At 61.5% G+C, this 20,567-nt stretch overlaps 1 protein-coding gene across 5 annotated transcripts in view; it reads left to right on the top strand.

Annotated features, from left to right (window-relative positions):
* ARHGEF10L (Rho guanine nucleotide exchange factor 10 like) overlaps positions 1 to 20,567 on the top strand; it is a 148,074-nt gene that overhangs the window by 1,230 nt on the left and 126,277 nt on the right. Inside the window, exon 1 of one of the 5 annotated variants that reach the window (XM_070077040.1) lies at positions 14,267 to 14,448. The exons of 2 other annotated variants lie outside the window; for them this stretch is intronic. The gene's annotated coding sequence lies outside the window, so the exon portion shown is untranslated. Of the gene's footprint in view, positions 1 to 14,266; positions 14,449 to 15,224; positions 15,362 to 20,567 lie in introns of those variants that run through there. 2 more of the 5 variants (XM_051830671.2, XM_051830674.2) reach the window with 2 other exon arrangements.

Raw genomic sequence — 20,567 nt, 5'->3', positions numbered from 1 at the left:
GTCAGGGGGACGTGCAGGTGACCGTGTGACCTTCTGGCTTGCCAGGGACCTGGGCCACTGTAAATGTCACCGTCAAAGCTCCTGTGCCTTCTGCGTCATGTCCGTGGCGCGCCATTCTCTGCCTCAGCGATCCCCAGCAGCCGGAGCCAGAACGTGTGGCCAGAGACTCCCGGGGGGCACAGGAGGCTTAGAAGCAGCTGGCTCCGGATCTAAACACCGGGGTTTCTATGGCGTCCTCTGGGCCAAGTAGGCAGGAGGCGTGGGTGGGCAGGGTGAGGGCCAGGGTGCACAGTCTGTGTCCCTCTCTCCTTGGCTCCGCCTCGCCTTGCCCGGCTGTTCAGGGAATCTCGGTGCTCAACAAGGCCAGTGCCTCCTCCGTGACGGTGTACAGAGCAAGTGCACGGCCATTGCTGCCAAGGGCGCTCCCAGCAGCCTGGGGAGCTGGGCGGGGCGGGAGCTGCCGTTCCCACAGTGACTGTCCCTACAGCGAGGGATGGAGGCTCAGAGGGGGCAGCGGACCTGCCTGGGCTCACACAGCTAAGGGAGGTGCACAGGCAGGTCCTCCAGTCTGGCCGCTTCCTCCAGAGAGTCCTCCAGCAGCTGGGGCGGAAGCGTCGGGGCTGCTGAGACTCAGCTGGGGCCACCGCCTCTCACCTGTCCCTCTGAGGGTGATGATAGTGGGCCTGCTGGCTGGACCGCCTCAGTCAGTGGGATGTTGGGGGTCTTGGGGGTGACTGGTCTGATCCCACTCTCAGCCTTATCACTGGGAGGTGAGAGTCCTTGATGTCACCTTCCAGAACAGAGAGTCGTGTGGGCAAGAGGTTCCTAAGGTTCCCTCTCCTGTGAGGGCCCCTGCTGTTTCCACCTTGCAGCCTCTCCATTTATTGGGCACTGACCACATGCCAAGCTCAGGCATCCTGCACACCCCGGCTCCTTTAGTCCTCCTGACGGGAGGCTGAGGCTCAGAGAGCTGAACCACCTGGCCAGAGTCGCACAGCGTCAGCGGTACGGAAACCATCAGTCAGAACGTTGATGGGGGCTGGGCAGCGGCTTTGTGGTGTAGGGAGTTAAGTCATTGCCTGCAATGCTGGCATCCTACCTGGGTGCTAGTTCAAGTCCCGGCTGCTCCATTTCTGAACGAGCTCCCTGCTAATGTGCCTGGGAGAGCAGTGGAAGATGGACCAGGTCCTTGGGCCCCTGCACCCACGTGGGAGACCCAGGTGAAGCTCCTGGCTTCAGCTTCTCTCTCTCTCTCTCTTTCTCCCCTTCTTCCTTCTTCTTCTATTTTTTTTTTTTTTTTAAGATTTATTTATTTGAAAGTTACGGAGAGGGAGATAGAGACAGAGAGAGATCATCCATCTGCTGGTTCACTCCCCAGATGGCTACCGTGGCTGGCTCTGGGCTAGGCTGAAGCCAAGAGCTTCTTCCGGGTCTCCCAAGTGGGTGGCAGAGGCCCAAGGAACCGGGCCATCCTCTGCTGCTTTCCCAGGCACATTAGCAGGGAGCTGCATCGGAAGTGGAGCAGCTGGGACATGAACCAGCGCCGGCCTTACCCACTATACCACAATGCCGCCCCACTCCCCCGCCCCCTGCCGTAACTTTGTCTTTCAAATAAGTAAAATAAATCTTAAAAAAAAGAGTCAGTGCTTGGCTTCGCAGTCAAGAACCACCGTAGGAGCCACATTCTGTATGGAGTGGGAGTGCCTGGGTCCCAGTCCCAGCTCTGTTCCCGATTTCAGCTTCCTGGAGGCAGCAGAGTGGCTCAGAGTGGCGGGAGACCTGGGAGGGGTGTCCGGCTCCTGGATTCAGTCCAGCCCAGCCCAGCCCTGGCTGTGTGGGCACTAAGGAGGGAAGCAGCAGATGGAAGATCTCTCTCTTTCTTTATCCCCTTCTCTCTATCTAATAAAATAAATCTTTACCTCCAGAGGCAAACACTGCGTTCGTGGTGCGGAGATTCTGGGCCCTCATTGGCTGGTTGCTGCCTTCATGCTCCTCCCACTGGCTGAGCTGCTCCTCTCTCTGCCTGGGAACATTGCAGGATCTGGGCAGGGTGGCCCCGCGCGGGTGCAGGAGCGGATCCTCCCTCCCCTGTGATTGCACAGAGATGCGTGCGGCCATGGGGGTGGGGCTGGAGAGAGGTGTTACCCAAGCTGCATCTCCAGTCCCTTCTGTGACGGCTACAGCCCTGCCCTGAATCCTCACAGGGACCTCGAGGTGCAGAGGCAAGAGCGGGGCCCCATCTGGAGGAAGCTGACGTGGGCATGTGAACTCACGCCCTGGGGGTCTCAGGTCCAGGAGGAGGAGAGCAGGGACCTGAACCCATCTGGGAATCCCCTGGAGGGGCCACCCCTCCCCCACCACGAAGGCCGCTCCCTGGGCCATGGGGGCTCCAGGGTTCCCAGGTGCAGAGCAGTGAGCAGGTTTGAGGACACAGACCCCCTTGGTTCCAGGAGGCCAGGCTCACGGAACAGGTCCCCTGATCTTAGCAGCGGAGTGGGACGCAGCTGGCCTGGGGCTCCTCTGCTCGGGCCTCGTCCCGCTTTGTCCTCCGGCAGAGCGGGAGAGAGCCCTTCCCCCAATCTTCCTCGGCCTGGGAACACTGGCAGCCCTTGTTCCTAGGGCGTCCTGCTGGCCGCACTGTAACCCTGGCCCAGCTCAGCCACTGCAGACAGCAGTGCTGGCCTGGCCAGGGGTGCCCTGCCCACCCCTCGCCCCGCCCATCCCCCCCCCCCCCCCGTCCCTCTGATAAGCATCATCCGTTCTATCTGATAAGTGGGGTTCCAATGCCGGGGCTTGTTTGAGCCGACCTGGGGAGGAGGGGACCCCGGCGGGAGCCAAGAGGCCGCCCTGGCTCCCAGCTCTGTTCATCACAGCCTGTGTGACCCCAAGTGATTCCTGGTCCTCTCCAGGCCTCGGTTTCCCCTGCGGGGAAGGAGTGGGCTGGCTCAGATTCTGCCTGCGGGCCCTTCCAGCTCTGGGAGTCTCCGAGTGGCTGGAGGGGACGAGGGGACGGCCCCACGGCCCGCTGGGCTCCCTCCCTCTGGGTCCAGCCACCAAGCTCAGGGAGCGCAGGAGGGGGCGGGGCATTGCTTCTGGAGGCCCACAGTGGGCTCCACAAAGCCCAATCCTGCTTCTGGCCCCCAGTGTTTGGAATAAGCCCAGGACGCCAACATTTTGCCAATTGTCAGCAAACTGGCATCCTGGTGTATATTTTTCCATGGGAAAGTATAGACTTTGACCCAGACCTGGGTTCGAATCCCACCTCTGTCCCTTCTGATGGGGTGAGCTCGGGTGGGTCACTTGGGCTGAGCTCTCCGAGGGGCTCTCGGGGCTCTGGTACACAGTAAGTGCCCTCTGCCCAGGCACCCGCGCCGGCCCATCAACCTGCTTCCGGCAGCGGACAAGACCCCAGGAGGGCAGGCCCCCTCCTCCTGTCCTGGGCCGCAGCCACCGTTCCATTCCCAGGTGGGGCGGGGCTTTTCCTCTTCCTCCATTTCTTTTTTTTAAAGTTTTATTTATTCATTTGAAAGATAGGCTGATGGGGGTGGGGGCGGGGGGAGATATCGCCCAGCTAGTGGTTACTCTCCAAATGCCCGTAACAGCTGGGGCTGGGTCAGGATGAAGCCAGGGGCCAGGAACCCCACCCAGGTCTCCCATGTGTGTGGCAGGGAGCACTTGGGACTTGGGCCTTGACCCGCCGTCTCTCCAGCGAGTTAGCAGGGAGCTGGATCAGAAGCTGAGACAGGCGGGGGCTCTGACAGCCTGTGGGCTTCCCGAGAGCTGGTTCGTGCCTCTGAGCCGCAAAGCCTGTCCTGTTCTTTCTCTGTTCTTAAAGTTGTTCTGGAAACGTCTAAACGGAGCCACAGGGTGCCTGCTCTCTTGGGCCTGTTCCGTCTCCAAGAGTCGCTTCCTCCACAGGAAGCCCGGGCCGTGCTGGGGCAGTGTGTTGAGGAGGGGCCTGCGTCGCCTTGTGCTCAGCCCAGAGTGTGGCCGCTGGCCCAAGCCGCCCAGCAGAGCTCCCGGGGCAGGAGGCTTGGGGGGCAGCGTGAAGTCTCTTAAATGAACCGGATCGCAAACCCCCTGGAGCTCTGGGCTCCTGGTGTGCGCCCCAGTCAGGGCATGGGTTGGGGTTGGAGTGTGGCCCAGCTGCTCCCAGGCTCTGCCCCGGAGCTGCAGGCAGCGAGCTCCCTGCCCTGGGCGTGGTGTATGGCTGCACACGCGCCCTTCCCCACTGGGCAGACATGCAGGTTAGGACGGAGTAGACAGATGGGTTTCCACCCACCCACCACCCCCACACCCACCATCTATCCACCTCACCCATACACCATCCATCCATCCACCACCCACACACCCACCATCCATCTACCCATCCACCCATCCACCATCCACCATCCATCCACCATCCATCCACCACCCACACACCTGCACACCCACCCACCCACCCACCATCCATCCATAGACTTTTTTAAAAAAATATTTATTTATTTATTTGAAAGTCAGAGTTACACAGAGAGAGGAGAGGCAGAGAGAGAGAAATCTATTGATGGTTCACTCCCCAATTGGCTGCAATGGCTGGAGCTGTGCTGATCCAAAGCCAGGAGCCAGGAGCTTCTTCCTGGTCTCCCACACTGGTGCAGGGGCCCAAGGACTTGGACCATCTTCTACTGCTTTCCCAGGTCATAGCAGAGAGCTGGATCAGAAGAGGAGCAGCCGGGACTAGAACCAGCGCCGATGCTTTAGGCCAGGGCGTTAGCCTGCTGTGCCACAGCACCAGTCCCCATCCATAGACTTTTTATTAAATTTCCGTTCTGTGCCAGGTACCGTATCAGGCAAAACATGTGCAAAAAACAGCAGACACGATGCTGTCCTCAGGGGGTCACAGAATAGCAGGGGTGACAGACAACTCACCAAGCACTAGGGCAGCGCTCGTGCATGGCTCTCCGCCTCCGAAGCTTGGCAAGGTGCCACTTGGAGCTTTGGTGGCTGTGACAGAGCTGGGAGCGCCCAGCCCGCGGGCCGTATGAGGGCCGTGAAATCTCGTGGGTGGGCCCTGCCACGGCAACCACGAGAGGACTCAAAATTCAGTCCATCTAGAGCAGGCTCGACTTGAAGCTGGTGACTGTGTATGGCCCAGGTCACCGATACCCACAAGGCCGCGGGCAGAGGAACGTTCCCGTTCCCCAGCCCTGCTACAAAGCGGCAGCTGAGACAGCTTAATGCTGCGAAGAAGAGAAGTGAGTTTTGTCCCGGAGTTCTGGGGGTTCACCGTCCAGGAGGGGGCAACACCCACTGGCTTGGCCTCTGGGGCTGGCAGGGTCCGAGGCAGGAGAGAGTGTCACCTGACCAGAGACGGGAAGTGGGTGTCTCTGTCCGTCTGTGTGCTAACAGAGCGTGGGGCATCCGGCCGAATGGCCTTGCTGGTCGAGTCACTTCCCCAGGGTCCCCCTCCCACCGTCACTGTCTCCAGTTTCCACCATCTCAGCGCCACCAAGACTGGACTTGGGGACCCAACTCCTGCATCGGGGTGGGTGGGGACAGACGTTCAACCGCTAGCGAGTACCTGGCGCCTTGTGAGACTGTTGGGACGCGATGAGACGATACAGGCCCAGGGGCTCTCTAGTGCTTGGCGTGTAGCAAGAGCTGTGACGATGATGATGGTGGTGACGAAGATGACTACGATCCCCTAACCCAGCCCCTGGCACGCCCATGCTTTGTTCTGGGCAAGCCACCTGTCTTTGGCAGCAACAGAAGGTAACAGGGGCATGGTGACATGGGCGAGGCCTCAAGCCAGCGTCTCAGGGTGGGGCGGCCTATGAGCAAGTGACCTCAACAAAGGGGCCGTGGGTGCTGGCCACGCTGCCCGGGGCTGCCGTGCAGGTCTGCGGGCTGCCCCAGGGGAGCCCGTGCCCGCTGCTTCCTGTCTGGTTGGCCCAGCTACGAGATGATCGTGACCAGTGGCCCACGCACAACGAACCCAGGACATGGAAAGCTCCCGAAGCTGAGAGGAGGGGGCGACCCTGGGGGACCAGGGCCGGGGGGCTGCTATACACGGAGGACTGGGGAGCCCTGTGGGCCCCATGGGGATGTGATGACGGAGTCTGGGGCACTTGGCTTTGGTTTATGGCTGTACTTTAGGCTCCTGGCACGGTGCTGGGCACACCCTGAGCACCTGGGGATGTCCTTGCATGCCCGGTCCCGGCTGGGAAGGTCGAGCACTGGTGCCAGCTCACCCAGGAGAAGCAGAAGTGGATTCGAATCCTGACCCCCCACTCCCCAGCCCTGGAGGTCAGACACTTGCCCCCCCCTCCCCCCGCCCTGCACCTCCGCTTCCTCATCTGCCAACAGGAATTCCAAATCAGCGCTCAGGGCCGTGTGTAGCTAGGATAGGGCGAGGCCTTTGGTGCTTAGAGGGAGCCCACGGGAGAGTGACTGGTAGTTATTTAATTTTTAACTTTTATTCATTTTCATTTTCATTTTCTTTGAAAGGCAAAAAGGACAGAAAGAGGGGTCTTCCGTCTGCTGGTTCACTCCCCAAAGACTTCCAGCAGCCAGGGCTGGACCTGGTTGAAGCCAGGAGCCTGAGCTCCATCCGGGCCTCCCACGTGGGTGGCAGGGGCCCAAACACTGGCGCCGTGTCCTGCTACCTCCCAGGATGCACGAGCAGGGAGCTGGACTAGAAGTGGAGCAGCTGCTGGGGCTGGCACTGTGGTACAGTGGGTAAAGCCGCTGCCTGTGACGCCCGCATCCTGTGTGCGAGCCGGCTCCAGTCCCGGCTGCTTCACTTCCAATCCAGCTCCCTGCTAAGGTGCCTGGGAGAGCAGTGGAAGATGGCCCGAGTGGTGCTTGGGCCCCTGCACCCACGTGGGAGACTGGGAGGAAGCTCCTGGCTCTTGGCTTTGGGCTGGCTCAGCCCTGGCTATTGTGGCCAACTGGGGAGTGAAGCAGCAGATCTCTCTCTCTCTCCCTCTCTATCTGTACCTCTGACTTTCAAATAAATGAATAAATCTTTAAGAAAAAAAAAATGGAGCAGCCGGGACTTGAACCAGGTACTCTGATGTGTGATGTGGGTGCCCCAAGCTGCCAAAAGCCTGCCCCTAAAAACCAAATGCTAGTGTTGGGGTGACACCAGGCTGTGAGCCTTAGCTGAGGTTTTATTTTCTTTAAAAGATTTATTATTTATTTATTTGAAAGTCAGAATTACAGAGAGGCAGAGGCAGAGAGAGAGAGAGAGATTTCTTTATTATTATTATTTATTTATTTATTTGACAGCTAGATTTACAGACAGTGAGAGAGAGACAGAGAGAAAGGTCTTCCTTCCATTGGTTCACTCCCCAAATGGCCGCTATGGCCGGCACTGCACTGATCCGAAGCCAGGAGCCAGGTGCTTCCTCCTGGTCTCCCATGTGGGTGCAGGGCCCAAGCACTTGGTCCATCCTCCACTACCTTCCCGGGCCACAGCAGAGAGCTGGACTGGAAGAGGAGCAACCGGGACTAGAACCTGGTGCCCATATGGGATGCCAGTGCAACAGGCGGCCCAAGGAAATGGGCCATCCTCTACTGCTTTCCCAGGCCATAGCAGAGAGCTGGATCGGAAGTGGAGCAGCCAGCACTCGAACCGGTGCCCATATGGGATGCCGGCACTGCAGGCGGCGGCCATACCCGCTACACCACAGCGCCGGCCCCTCAGCTGAGGTTTTGAGGTCTCCTTTCCTGGAGCAGGCCTCATGATCTGCGGCCCGAGTGGGACTCCGCGCAATCCCAGCTGTCCCCCTGTGTGACCCTGCGCAGTCCCGGACCTCTCTGGGCCCCAGGCGCCTCACTCACAGAGCAGGACAGGGCCGGCACACAGGGGGCCTCTGCAGATGGCAGCGTTTCGGAGCAGCCCCCGCAGAGGAGCGGGAGTGATGCTAATGGGCCCTGGGGCTGGTCCAACAGCCAGTCTATAAACTCCGGCCGCAGCTTCTGGGCGTGCACGCGAGGGCCACAGCCGGATAAGGGCCCTTTGTTCCCGGTGGGGACAGTTTTACGACTCTTAGAAAGCCTCTTTCATCCGGGAGACCAGCGGCTTACGCAGCCTCCCAGCCTGGGGCGGGGAAGCTGGGGGACAGGGAAGGTTTCCGGGGCTGGTGCCAGGCTGCAGCCACTGCCAGGCCCTCCTGCCGTGACCCAGGCGGCCGTGGGAGCTGAGGCCCCTCCCCCACGCCCCTGTGTCACTGCTGTCTCTGGCTGGCAGCCTTGGTGCCTCCTTCTGCTCTGGCCAGGCCCTGCCCCCTTGGAGGCTTCCTGGCTGCTTGGCCAGGCTGGAGGCTCCCTCCCTCTTCCCCCCCACCACCCCAGTTGCCAGCGCCACCTCCCTTCCATCATTCTGGCAACTTCTAGAGCAGGCCCCGGGCCCTGCTGGCTGTCAGCTGACCAGCAACTGTCACGCCCGCCCGGGAACCTGGCCCAGTGCTCTGAGCCGGAGCTGGGGCAGAAACCCGAGGCCAGGCAGCCAAGACCTTGTGTCCTTGTCCTTTCTGGTTGCTTGGCAGGGCCCCAAGCTGCCAACTCCAGCCTCCCCTTGGTTCAGCGAGAGTCCCCGCGCATCCACGGAGAAGGCTGAGACGCCCCCCCACCCAGGCGTGGGTGAGCAGGGGCCCCAGGCAGAGGGGCTGGCACCCGGGGCCTGTGAGGTCCAGGCCGATGGGTGGCGTGACCTCTGCCCTCCACCTGTTCTGCGTGGGAGAGGGGTACTGGGGGGCTAAGGCAGGATGCTGGGAGGCTGGTGCCCCTGGGGGGGTCCCCTTGTAAAGCGCTCAGGAGCCCCCCTCACCAGGGACAGGACAGGGCACCACCCGAATAGAAACCAGCACCCCCTCTTATCATGGGGGCTTTCCAACAATAAAAATCCCCTCAGGACTGTCCAAGTGACAGGGGCAGAAGAGCCACCCTGATGGACACCCGAGGCTGGGGCAGGGTGTCCCTGGCCTCAGTTTCCTTGTTTGTGAAGCCGGGGAAGAGGGACTCACTTCTCACTTTACAGGGCTGCTGGGCATGAGATGAATTAACACAGGGAAGCGTTTGCACAGAGCCTGCGAGTGCCAGGGAGCACTTGCCGTGGTGATTACTATTATTTTTATGTTTTACTTATTTATTTGCTTATTTGAAAGGCAGAGTTAAAGAGACAGAGGGAGAGGAGGAGAGAGAACGTCCACCCACTGTGTCACTCCCCAGATTCTCACAACAGCTGGAGCTGGGCCAGGCTGGAGCCAGGAGCCAGGAACTCCATCTGCGTCTTCTACATAGGTGGCCCAAGCTCTCGGGCCATCATTTGTTGCCTCACACGTGTGTTAGCAGGGAGCTGGATTGGAAGTGGAGCAGCCAGGACTTGAACCAGGCACGCCAACATGGGGTGTGCACATCCGAGTGGCAGCTTAACTGGCTATGCCACAACACCTGCCCTTTAGTTTTTAAAAACAGTGAATTTGGATAAGATCAAATTTTATTTTTTTTATTAAAAAAATTTTTATTTATTATTTGAGAGGCACAGTGACAGAGAGAGGCAGACAATGGTCAGGAAGAACAGGGGCTGGTGCTGGTTCTGTCCACCCAAGGGACGTCCACGCGTTTCTAAGAGATCTGGACAAGCTCTCAGAACCTCGGCCATTGGCACTTGGAGCCGATTTGGTTTACAAATTATTGGCCCACTTACAGCTTGAAATAGTTATATTTTTAAAAATTAGGAGAGGGGCCAGCGCTGTGGCGAACTAGGTAAAGCTACCGCCTGCAGTGCTGGCATCCCATATGGGCGCCGGTTCAAGTCCTGCCTGCTCCACTTCCGATCCAGCTCTTTCTATGGCCTGTGAAAGCAGGAGAAGATGGCCCAAGTCCTTGGGCCCCCGCACCCATGTGGGAGACCCGGAAGAAGCTCCTGGTCCAGGCCTGGCTGGTCCAGGCATTAGGGGAGTGAATCAGCAGATGGAAGCTTCTCTCTCTCTCTCTCTCTCTCTCTTTCTCTCTCTCTCAAATCAATAAATAAAATGTAAACATCCATGCACCCATGAGGTTCAGAGTGGTTCCCCAGGCTTCACGAGGGCAGCCTGGCCCCGTGTCCCCTGTGTACCCAGCCCTGCGTACCCAGCCCTGAGTACCCAGCCCCTGCTCGCCGGTGGTCGCTTCTCGGGAAGCTGACACTCTGTCCCCCAGACAGGGGGCTGTGCGGCCTGGTCTCTCCCTGACGCCAAGGCCCTTAGAATGGGTGCTCAGGGAAGTGAAGCCTCCCCCACCTGGGACCCCAGGACGCCTCGGCCTGGGACCTCGGCTTGCTTCCCCGAAAGGCAGGTCTTGGGGCTGGGAAGAAGCTGGGGGGCTTGGTGCATTGCTCAGTATGGCCTGGTCTCCTTCAAGTGCCTGTTCTCCTGACCAGGACAGGAGCGCCGCAGAGAGAGGGGTGGTAAGACAGCCCCTGCCAGCCTCACTCGTGATGGAGAGGGAGACGTGGCCCAGATACCAGCCGCTCCTGACTGACGGGTGATCCAGGGAAGGATCAGAGAAGGGGGGAGACTGCTCCTGGCGGGCTCCGTTCACGCTGCCCTGCTCTCTGGGCTTGGGGCATCCCTTTTCCCAACCACCCACTTCCTCTTTGATCCACTGTGGGGGTTGGGCTGGCAGAAGGGGGCCCGACCGGGAGGCAGAGGCAGGAGCCCTGGGTTCCCTTCTGGGCTTTGCCACCAGTTTGCTGGGCGGCCTGGGGCAAGTCACTGGGCCTCTCTGGCCGAGGGGAAACCCCACCCCTGTCCTCCCTCCCTCCTCCTCCGCGGGTCAGTAGTGGACGCAGGGAGAAGGGAGCGCTGGATCCCCGCTGGGTGTCACGCGCCCACAGGGACTGCACTCACACGGGAAGTCCCGCGAGCGCCAGAACGCTCCGCGAGCCGGTCACTGGCTGAATGTTCTGGGGTGTGGACACATTCCCAGAAACGCTTTCTGTTCCTTTTGTGACTATGGAAACCCAAGCGCGCATCGATTCAGCGAATAGCTGTCTACGCTGGGCCGGGCTCTCTAACAGGCGCTGGGATGCCGCCCTGAGCGAGACGCAGGGTCCGGCCTCCGTGGACTCACTGTCCCTGGGGAGCAGCTGGGGCGAACACACGCTGGCAGCTCGGGCTCACCGAGGAGGTCTGGGAAGGGCTGTCCCCCCCAGCCCAGGCCGGAGCACAAAGGGCAGAGGTCCTTGGGAAGCCGCTGCCTATGTCGGTGCACTTGGCCGTCGTGTCTGGAGGCTGGGTGGTCAGGGACATCCCAGGCACAGAGAAGAGCATGGGCAAAGGCCCAGAGGACCACCTGCACGTTCACTTTGGCCGAGGAGCTTGGACTATGAGGCCGGGGAGGTGGGCGGGGCGAGAGGAGTGTGTCAGGACAGCAAGATGGTGGTGAGGACGGGAAGGCAGGAGGACATCACCTGGGCTGCAGTCTGCAGGCTGCAGGCTCATTCTTCTTGTTTATAAATAGTTAATTTTTGTGGGGCCTCCGCTGTGGTGTACTGGGTTATGTCGCCATCTGCAGTGCAGCATCCCATATGGGAGCTGGTTCACGCCCCGGTTGCTCCCCTTCCCATCCAGCTCCCTGCCAATGTGCTTAAGAAAGCAGGAGAAGATGGCCTAAGTGCTTGGGCCCCTGCACCCATGTGGGAGACCCGGATGAAGCTCCGGCTCCTGGCTTTGGATCAGCCCAGCTCCGGCCGTTGCGGCCATCTGGGGAGTGAACCAGCGGGTGGAAGACCTCTCTCAGTGTCTCTCTCCCTTTGTAACTCTGCCATTTAGATAAATAACTAAACCTTTTAAAAATAATTAATTTTTTATTTAATTGGAAGACAGAGAGAGAGAGGCAGAGACGCAGAGAGAGCGTCCATCTACTGGTTTGCTCTCTGAATGCCTGCAAGAGCCCCAGGCCAGGCTGAAGCCAGGTGCTCAGAACTCAATCCAGATCCCCCGTGTGGGGCTGGCAGGGAACCAGATAACTGAGCCGTCATCTGCTGGGGCGTGCATTCGCAGGGCGCAGGGTGCCGGAACGGGAAGCAGCATGTCGCTGTCCAAGCTCCATGTTAACCACTGTGCAGAATAAATGTTCCTATTTGTTCCTGTGTTTGTGTTTTGTGATGTGATTCTTCCTTGTGATGGGAGAGAGCAGAGAGAAAATGAAAACAAACAGCAAACCACTGAGGAGGGGCCTGGACATCAGATGAGGGACACAGGGCCGGGAGGGAGGGGCTGTGTCTGCGGGGGCCACTGCGCCGGGGGCATGGGGGAGCTGCAGAGCGTGGCTGGGGGGAACACGGGCCGGGTGTTACCAGATCTTCATATCTGTTCCCGGAAGCCAGCAATCTGTCTTTCTACGGGAAATTTCCCAATGATTAAAAGTTGGCAACAATTCACAACAACACAACTGCTATGGACAAACCCAAGTGCTTCCGCCAGCTCCATGAGTGTTATGAGCTGGTGGGCCGCACCCTTTGCCCCCGAGGGGCTCCACGCATAGCCTCTGGGGTTGAGCGTCCCCTCCCTGCGCTGGGCTCAGTGGGCACAACCCAGCGTCTGGGGCACGCCCCCTGCCCTTAAGCTGGGCTCATAGTTACCATCAAACTGGAGCCCGTTCAAATCAGGATGCCCCAGAACCAACATGTAACGGAGCAGGGAGTGCCACAGAGCTCAGAGGCATGGAGGCCACCTGGGGGTCCTGGACCCAGGAGGGGGAGGGGGCACTGCCCAGAGAGGGCGGGGGGCAACCCAGGCCGTAGGACCGTGGCAGGTGGCTCCAGTGGGCTCTGGGAGGCCCGGGAATGCAGGCGGGGGGATGTGTCCTGACTCTGGTTGCGACTGACAACAGGACCCACAAGTCCCGGTTCTGGTCCAAGGCTTCCTGCCATGGACATCAGAAGCATTCGTGCTGCTCTGCTGGCCTTCCAGAAACTTCCCCCTCTGCTGTCAGGGCCACCGTTTTATGCACCTCCGGAGCGGACGCTGCCCCAGGGCAGTGTTCGTCCGCTGACGCCCCCTGCGTGCCTGGAACAGTGTCTGGCACACAGCTAGTGCTCACTCTGCTTGCCGTGCATGGGGGCTCCCCAGGCCTGGGCTCAGGACAGCGCTGGGGACTCCGGCCCGGCCAGCTCCCTGGCACTTATGTTCTTGTGCAGAAGATAGACAATAAACAAGCACACTAATCAATGAATAGGATGGTTTCAGAGCGTGGGGCCCGTGCCGGCTCTCTGCACTGTAGTGGCCTGTGTGTGTGTCTTCCTATCCCGGGAGAACCGAGGGGGCAGGGCTGGGGGCTGGCTCTCTCCTTGTTTCCCCGGTAGCCCCTAAGGCCAGTGAACAGGGAGCCGTAAGAACGGAGATCAGAGATGAGCTGGCTGCATGGCCTCGGTGAAGACAGCAGAGGAGGATTTCAACCCGGCCCACGCACCTGTGCCCTTCGGCAGCGGCAGGATTCATTCCTATCAGCCCAGGAGTAATTGCTGATAAGTCTGAGCCAGAGCTGGGGGAGTGTTTAATAACAACAGCCATAATCTTAATTAATGACCTGATAACTGGAATTCAGTGCATCCTATCCGGAGGCCCTCTTTGGAATTCTGGGAGGGAGCTGGCCCACATCCGCGTCTGGCAGCTCCGGGGCTGGGAGGGCGCACCACGGGGATGCTGGGTGAGCTTGAGTTACAGCTGAGCCTTGGTTTGCTCCTCCGGAGAATGGGGCCACGGCACAGGGCTGCTGCTGGTCCCGTGTGGGACGCTCTCAGGGCCGTGGTGGCCAGGGTAGCTGTCCTGGGAGGCCAGGGGCAAGGCGGTGACCCACCCTGCGGGCTCATAGGTGACTCCTGCCTGGGGGGAGGTTATCACAGGTGCGTCTTCCCTTGGAGGGAGCCCCCCAGACTACTGGCAGCCAGGGTGCCTGGGACACCTTTCCAACCGAGGAAGGGGGGCCAGATGGGGGGGCAAGGGGGAGTCCAGGGAGTGCAGGCCACAGGAGGTCCCTGGCGACCTGAGGACCCCTCCCTGCCCTGCGGGGAGGTTCTGGGGAGTTGGTGGGCGTGCCGAGCCCCCTCCCCTTGGGCAGGGCTGGCGGCAGCGGTTGGGGGGGAGCCCCGCCCTTCTCGCGGAGGGGGGGAGGGGGGCGCGGCGGCCTCGGAGGCCCTGGCCACCAGGGGTTAAGCGGTGACCTCAGCCCGGGCGCCCCGGGCCCGGCGGGCGGGGGCGGCGCCGTGCGCAGCGGCGGCCCCGGACGCTGGCGGGCGCACTCTCGGCGGCCGCGACCTCGCGCGGGCGGCGCGGCCATTGGCTCGGCGGCGGCGGCGGCGGCGGCGGCCGGCCCGGCCATGGGCGCCCGCGGCGGCCGGGGGAGCGGGAGGCGCGGCGGCCGCCGGGCGCCTTTGTGAAGCGACGCGGACGCGGAGCGCGGCCCGCGGCTGCCAAGCCGGTGAGTGAGCGCGGCCCGGGGGCCCGAGCGGCCCGGAGGCCCCGGGTCCCAGGGCCGAGTCGTCGCCGGCTCCCTGCGTGTCCCCGCGGCGGCGCGATCTTTGTGTGGCCGCCTCTGCAGGCGGGAGCCTCCCCGGCGGTCCCCGGGCGCGTCGCGGCGGCCGTGGGAGGCCCCGAGCCTGCCTGGGTCCCTGCTCCTGCCACTCGAGCGACTGTGTCACGAGTGTGAGTGTGTGCCCCCTCCCCCCGGTCTCCGTGGCCCTCGGTGACTCCGGACTGGCCTGTTGTGTGCAGGGACCTCCAGCCGGCTGCGGCCGGGACAGTTTGGGGATCCTCTCCCCACCTCCCCCTGCGCTGACCTTGGTGGGGGTCCCTGGCATTGCACCCAGCCCCGGACGCTCCTGCCCCTCTCCTCTGGGCCAGCCCCTCCTACCCTGGGCCCTTGCCCTGACGGAGGGCTGTGGGAGGAGAGAGCCCAGTGCTGGGTGCTCCCTGGGGCAGGGGTGGGACTTCGGGAGGTTGAAGCCTGCCTGGGGGGCGGGGGGAGGCCTCAGAGCCAGCCCTGGCCTGCTGTGGGGGAGTGTGGGCGCTGCTCTTCCTCCCTGGGAGGGTCTGCAGCCTTCCTGTGGTCCTGAGATCCTGGGGGCTCTGCCTCCCTGCCAGCCGGGTGGGGGTGGGGGTGGGGCACACTTCCCACTGGCCTGGCTTTGGATGGAGTGGCTGCCTCCCTTGGGGATCCACCAGGGGAAGCCACGCCCCGCCTGCCCCAAGCCCCATCTGCTGCGGGAGGCTGGGGAGTGGGGGGCAGGTTGTGCCGGCTCATTAACATGCACAGCTCTTCCCTGCAGCCCTGCGGGGGCTGGCCGTACTGCTCCCGCCTGTCCATCTGTCCATCCCGCCTTCTGCCCAGCATGGTGAGCCCACGGCATCCAGATCCCGACGCAGGGACCAGAGAGGAGGGCGCAGCTTGGAGAGCGCCAGGCTCCCCGGGACTGGGGGGGGAGCTCCAGGCTCCCCGGGACTGGGGGGGGAGCTCCAGGCTCCCCGGGACTGGGGGGGGGAGCTCCAGGCTCCCCGGGACTGGCGGGGAGAGCCCCAGGCTCCCCGGGACTGGGGGGGAGAGCTCCGGGCTCCCCGGGATTTGGGGGGGAGAGCGCCAGGCTCCCCGGGACTGGGGGGGGAGCTCCAGGCTCCCCGGGACTGGGGGGGGAGCTCCAGGCTCCCCGGGACTGGCGGGGAGAGCCCCAGGCTCCCCGGGACTGGGGGGGAGAGCTCCGGGCTCCCCGGGATTTGGGGGGGAGAGCGCCAGGCTCCCCGGGACTGGGGGGGGAGCTCCAGGCTCCCTGGGACTGGGGGGGAGAGCGCCAGGCTCCCCGGGACTGGGGGGGGAGCTCCGGGCTCCCCGGGACTGGGGGGGAGAGCGCCAGGCTCCCCGGTGCAGCGCCGGGTCCTGGTGCCCCACTCTGCCTCTCGCACTGCTCCCTCACAGCTGCTTTGAGGTCCCCCTCCTCCCCCCGGCCACAGAGCCACGGCCCTGGCTGTTATCTGTCCGGAAAGTGGGCGTCCTTACCTCTTCTGGGTCTCACCAGGGGCCACTTCCTCTCCAGTGAGCCGGGTCAGCTCCCAGTGGCCTTGGAGCCCTGGCCCTGAAGCTTTTGAGAGCAGGGTCCTGTCTGCCCTGACCACCAGCCTAGGACGGTGCCCGGCGCGCAGCAGGTGTGCAGTAAACAGTTGCCGAGGGCGCGAGTGGCCAGGGACCGGTGTTTCCTAGATTCTGTGTTTGCAAGTTCTAACGTTGGAGGAGTCTGGGTCAGGGGAAGCTGGAGAAATCCTTGGGCCTCAAGTTCAAGTTTGTCTAAGGAAAGGCTACTGTTAATGGGCAAGCTAGGAAGTCAGTTCCCACACATGTCTCTAGCTGCTGGGGGCTGGGTGCTCCGGGCACGGGAGAAAGTGCAGTGGAAAGAATAGAACCTTCTGAACTGGATTTTGCAAAGACAAAGTGGGCGATGTATAAGGTAGGAGACAATAATTTAGATTTCCATGGCTTGCATGTGTGCTGTGTGGACAACACCGATGCCCAGGCAGGGGAGATGGGTCCCTGCCCATTCTACAGATGAGGAAAATGTGTGTGAGCCAGCGAGGGAGGGAGGTCAAGGCCGGGTCTCGCCGGCTGTGCCGTGTGCCTATCCTGGTTCTGGGTGTGGATGGAGACGCCGTCCCTGCCCTCTAGGGGCTGAAGTCCAGGGGCAGGAATCACCCCTGGAAGCCGTGGCGTGTGCCGGCCTTCTCTTCCCGTCCCCGTGCTGCTCCGGCCCAGCTCAACCCTAGCCTGTGCCGTGTGCCCAGGGAATTCCTTCCCGTAGGGGGCCCGTCTGACCCGGTCCCCAGGGGTGGCCGTGCTCGCAGAGTCCACACTGGGGCCTCGGTGTAAGAGCTGGCTGTTACAGAGGGCTGTGATAAACAGGAGTGTGCAGGGTCTAGTGTGAACGTGGGGCGCAGAGCAGGACGGGCATAGCACGTGCAAAGGCCCAGGGGCAGGAGTGTTGGTCGTTCCAGCGGCTCAGAGGTCTGGTGAATCAGAGGCCTGTGGGGCTTGTGGCGGAGCGGGGCCTGCACTGAGCCTCCCTGATCCAGAGGGGCGGCACCACCCCCCTGAGGATCACCCCTTCCTGCAAATCCTTGTTTAACAAATTATTAGTTTGCTTCTTTGTTTGAAAGAGAGAGAAAGGGGCAGCAGTCGGCACAGCTGTTGTCACTTCTTCCTGCATCAGCCTCGGGATCGAGTCCTGGCTACTCCACTCCTGAGCCACCTTCCTGCTAACGCTCACCCTGGGAGGCAGCTGGTGGGGCTTCGAGTCCTTGGGACCTGCCATCCGCATGGAAGCCCAGATGGAACGCCTGGGTTCGGGGTTGGCCCAGACCTGGCCGTTGTGGTCATTTGGGGAGTGAACCAGTAGATGGAAGATCTTTCCATCTGTCTCTGCTTTTCAAATAAAAATGAAAATAAATTGGGGCCGGCATTGTGGCGTAGCCTATGGAGGCATTGAAAGGCAGAGTTGCAGAGAGGCAGAGGCAGGGAGGGAGAGAGAGAGAGGTCTTCCATCCGCTGGTTCACTCCCCGGATGGCCGCAATGGCTGGTACTGGGCCAGACCCCAGCCAGGCGCTTCCTCTGGGTCTCCCACGTGCGTGCAGGGGCCCAGGCACTTGGGCCATCTTCCACTGCTTTCCCAGGCCATTAGCAGGGAGCTGGATTGGAAGTGGGGCAGCTGGGACACGAACTGGTGCCCGTGTGGGATGGTGCTGCCTTACTCACTGCACCACCACGCCGGCCCTGGCTTCTTATTCCTCAAAGCCCTGCACCTGGGCCTGCTGGCAGCTCAAGGAGGCTGAGTGTTTCAACAGCAGGCCCAGCCGAACCTAACAGGGAAGGAGGTCTCCTGGCCCCGCTCCCGCCCCAACGGCACCAGGAAAGCTAAGGACGACGTCACCTCTGCCGTCACCTCTCCCCTTCCTTGGGTCACTGTGAGCTTATGTGTTTAAAGGACAGCTCGTGCTGGCTTCGCACCTCAAGGCGCCAGATTTTTCCCTGGATCCATCCATTTGTTTATATATTGTTAAAGATTTTATTTATTTATTTGAGAGGCAGAGTTACAGAGAGAGGGAGAGACAGAGAGGGAGCTCTTCCATCTGCTGGTTCACTCCCCAGATGACCACAACGGCCGGAGCTGGGTTCATCCGAAGCCAGGAGCTTCTTCCTGGTCTCCCACACAGGTGCAGGGGCCCAAGCACTTGGGCCATCTTCTGCTTTCCCAGGCCCCAGCAGAGAGTTGGATTGGAAGAGGAGCAGCTGGGACTCGAACCGGCGCACTTATGGGATGCTGGTGCCATAGGCGGAGGCTCAGCCTACTGCGCCGCGGCGTCGGCCTGGATCTGCCCCTTTAGTTTCCATGTCCATCCTGCAGGCTGGTGCCCGCTGGCCCCGTCCCACGGCCAAGGATGCTGGGTTTCAGTGGTGTTGCCACAGTGGGTGCACTTGGCAGGGTTCTGGCCAGGTGGACCCGAGGTCTTTCTGCCATCCTGTGCACCCTCCTTCATCCCATTTTCCTTTTCCCTCTGCGGAGGGCGGCAGGGAGCAGCAGCTGGGTGTCCGGGATCTCCACTCCACACGCCTGGCTGCTCTTAGTTTGAAGTTAATGTGCACGTTTCCACCCAGTGTCGGCGAGGCCCAGTCTGATAGCTGGGTAGTGGGTCAGGGCTGAGGACAGAGCCCCTGGTGCCCAGAGTGGGGGCCCCAGGCCTGGTGTCAGGGCTGAGGACAGAGCCCCTGGTGCCCAGAGGGGGCCCCCCCAAGCCCTGGCATCAGGGCTGAGCCAGTCAGAGTGGCTCTGTGTCCACACTGTAGCTGCTGCGCGTGGTTACCTCCCTTTGTCCCTCCGAGGCTGGGCCCTGGGTGCGGAGTCTTGCCAGCCCAGGGTCCTGGAGCAACAGGGGCCCCTCAGTCTGTGTGCCCGGAGCCCTGTCTCTCAAGCCTGCGTCCTGGGGCAGTGCCAGCCCTCCAGGGCCTCCCCCAAGCTGTGCATATGCGCTGCGCAAGCAGGGAGGGGCAGTTGGCTGCTTGGCCCACGTGTGGTTTGTGCCCCCTGCCCCCTGCTCTGGGGTTCATCTTCCTACTGGCCTGTCGGGGGAGGGGTGGTCTTGGGCTGGGCTCCCCTGCCCCGCCTCCGTGCAGGGCAGTGCGGGTGGCCTGCGTTGGCGCCTGCCCATGGCGGCACGCTGGGCCCAAGGTGAGGCGGCCTCGCTGGGTCCGGCTGCCCTTCCCCTGGAGAGCCGGCCTGAGTGTTTCGCCCTCTGTGCAAGTCCCCTTCCAGGTGATGGGTGTGCGCCCCTGCGCCCCAGCCACGGAGTCCCCGGCAGGAGCCGGCCTCGCTGTTTGAAGTGGGCTTTGGAGCTGAGGGCCCTTGATTCAATTTCCCTAGGAAAACATGGTTACACGAAGCAGGGGACCGGGCAGCTTCTAGAAATGGAAGAAAAATATTCCCGGACCCAGGTGTTTCCCAGGACCTGGGGTCGCTTTCCCAGCAGGGGTTTCTCTTACCTGAATTGTCCGTGTGGTGGGCGGCCATGGGAGGAGCTGCAGGAAGAAGCCGTGGTAGGGGCCGGCGCCGTGGCTCACTAGGTTAATCCTCCGCCTGCGGCACTGGCATCCCACATGGGCACCGGATTCTGTCCCGGCTGCTCCTCTTCCAGTCCAGCTCTCTGCTGTGGCCCGGGAGTGCAGTGGAGGATGGCCCAAGTGCTTGGGCCCTGCACCCCATGGGAGACCAGGAGGGGGCACCTGGCTCCTGGCTTTGGATTGGTAGCGGCCATTTGGGGAGTGAACCAACGGAAGGAAGACCTTTCTCTGTGCCTCTCTCAATGTCTATAACTCTACCTGACAAAAAAAAAAAAAAAAAAAAAAAGCAGCAGCCGTGGTAACCAGCTTCGTCGCCCCACCCGGAGATGGCGTCCCTGCACCCCGGGGTGCGTGTCGCGTGCTTGTTCCTTCACTGCTTTGCCCGCCTGGTGGTGCACAGAGGGCCCCCCCCCCTTGCCCCACGTGTGTCTCAGTTTCCTCGTCTGTGAATTGGGAATAATCCCAGCAGCTGTGTCACGGAGCCTGGGGACCTAATGAGAAAGGGTAAGGACGGGACGGTGCTTGAAACACTGCTTCGGGGCCGGCGCTGTGGCTCAGCGGGCAAAGCCGCCTCCTGCAGTGCCGGCATCCCATACGGGCACCAGTTCTAGTCCCAGCTGCTCCACTTCCGATCCAGCGCTCTGCTGTGGCCTGGGAAAGCAGTGGAAGATGGCCCAGGTCCTTGGGCCCCTGGGAGACCTGGAAGAAGCTCCTGGCTTCAGATCAGCTCAGCTCTGGCCATTGTGGCCATTTGTGGAGTGAATCAGCGGATGGAAGACCTTTCTCTCTCTCTCTGTCTCTTCCTCTGTCTGTAACTCTACCTCTCAAATAGGTAAATAAAATCTTAAAAAAAAAAAAAACACGAGTGAGAGGCCACTAAAATTTATTAAAAAAACAATGAGAAACACCCAGCAGCCTCCTTGGCAGACTCTGGCTGTTTTGGGCA

Source organism: Oryctolagus cuniculus, chromosome 7 (assembly GCF_964237555.1).
Source record: "Oryctolagus cuniculus chromosome 7, mOryCun1.1, whole genome shotgun sequence".
NCBI lineage: Eukaryota > Metazoa > Chordata > Mammalia > Lagomorpha > Leporidae > Oryctolagus > Oryctolagus cuniculus.
The sequence above is the reverse complement of the archived record's forward strand: the minus strand, read 5'-3'. Positions and strand labels throughout refer to the sequence as shown.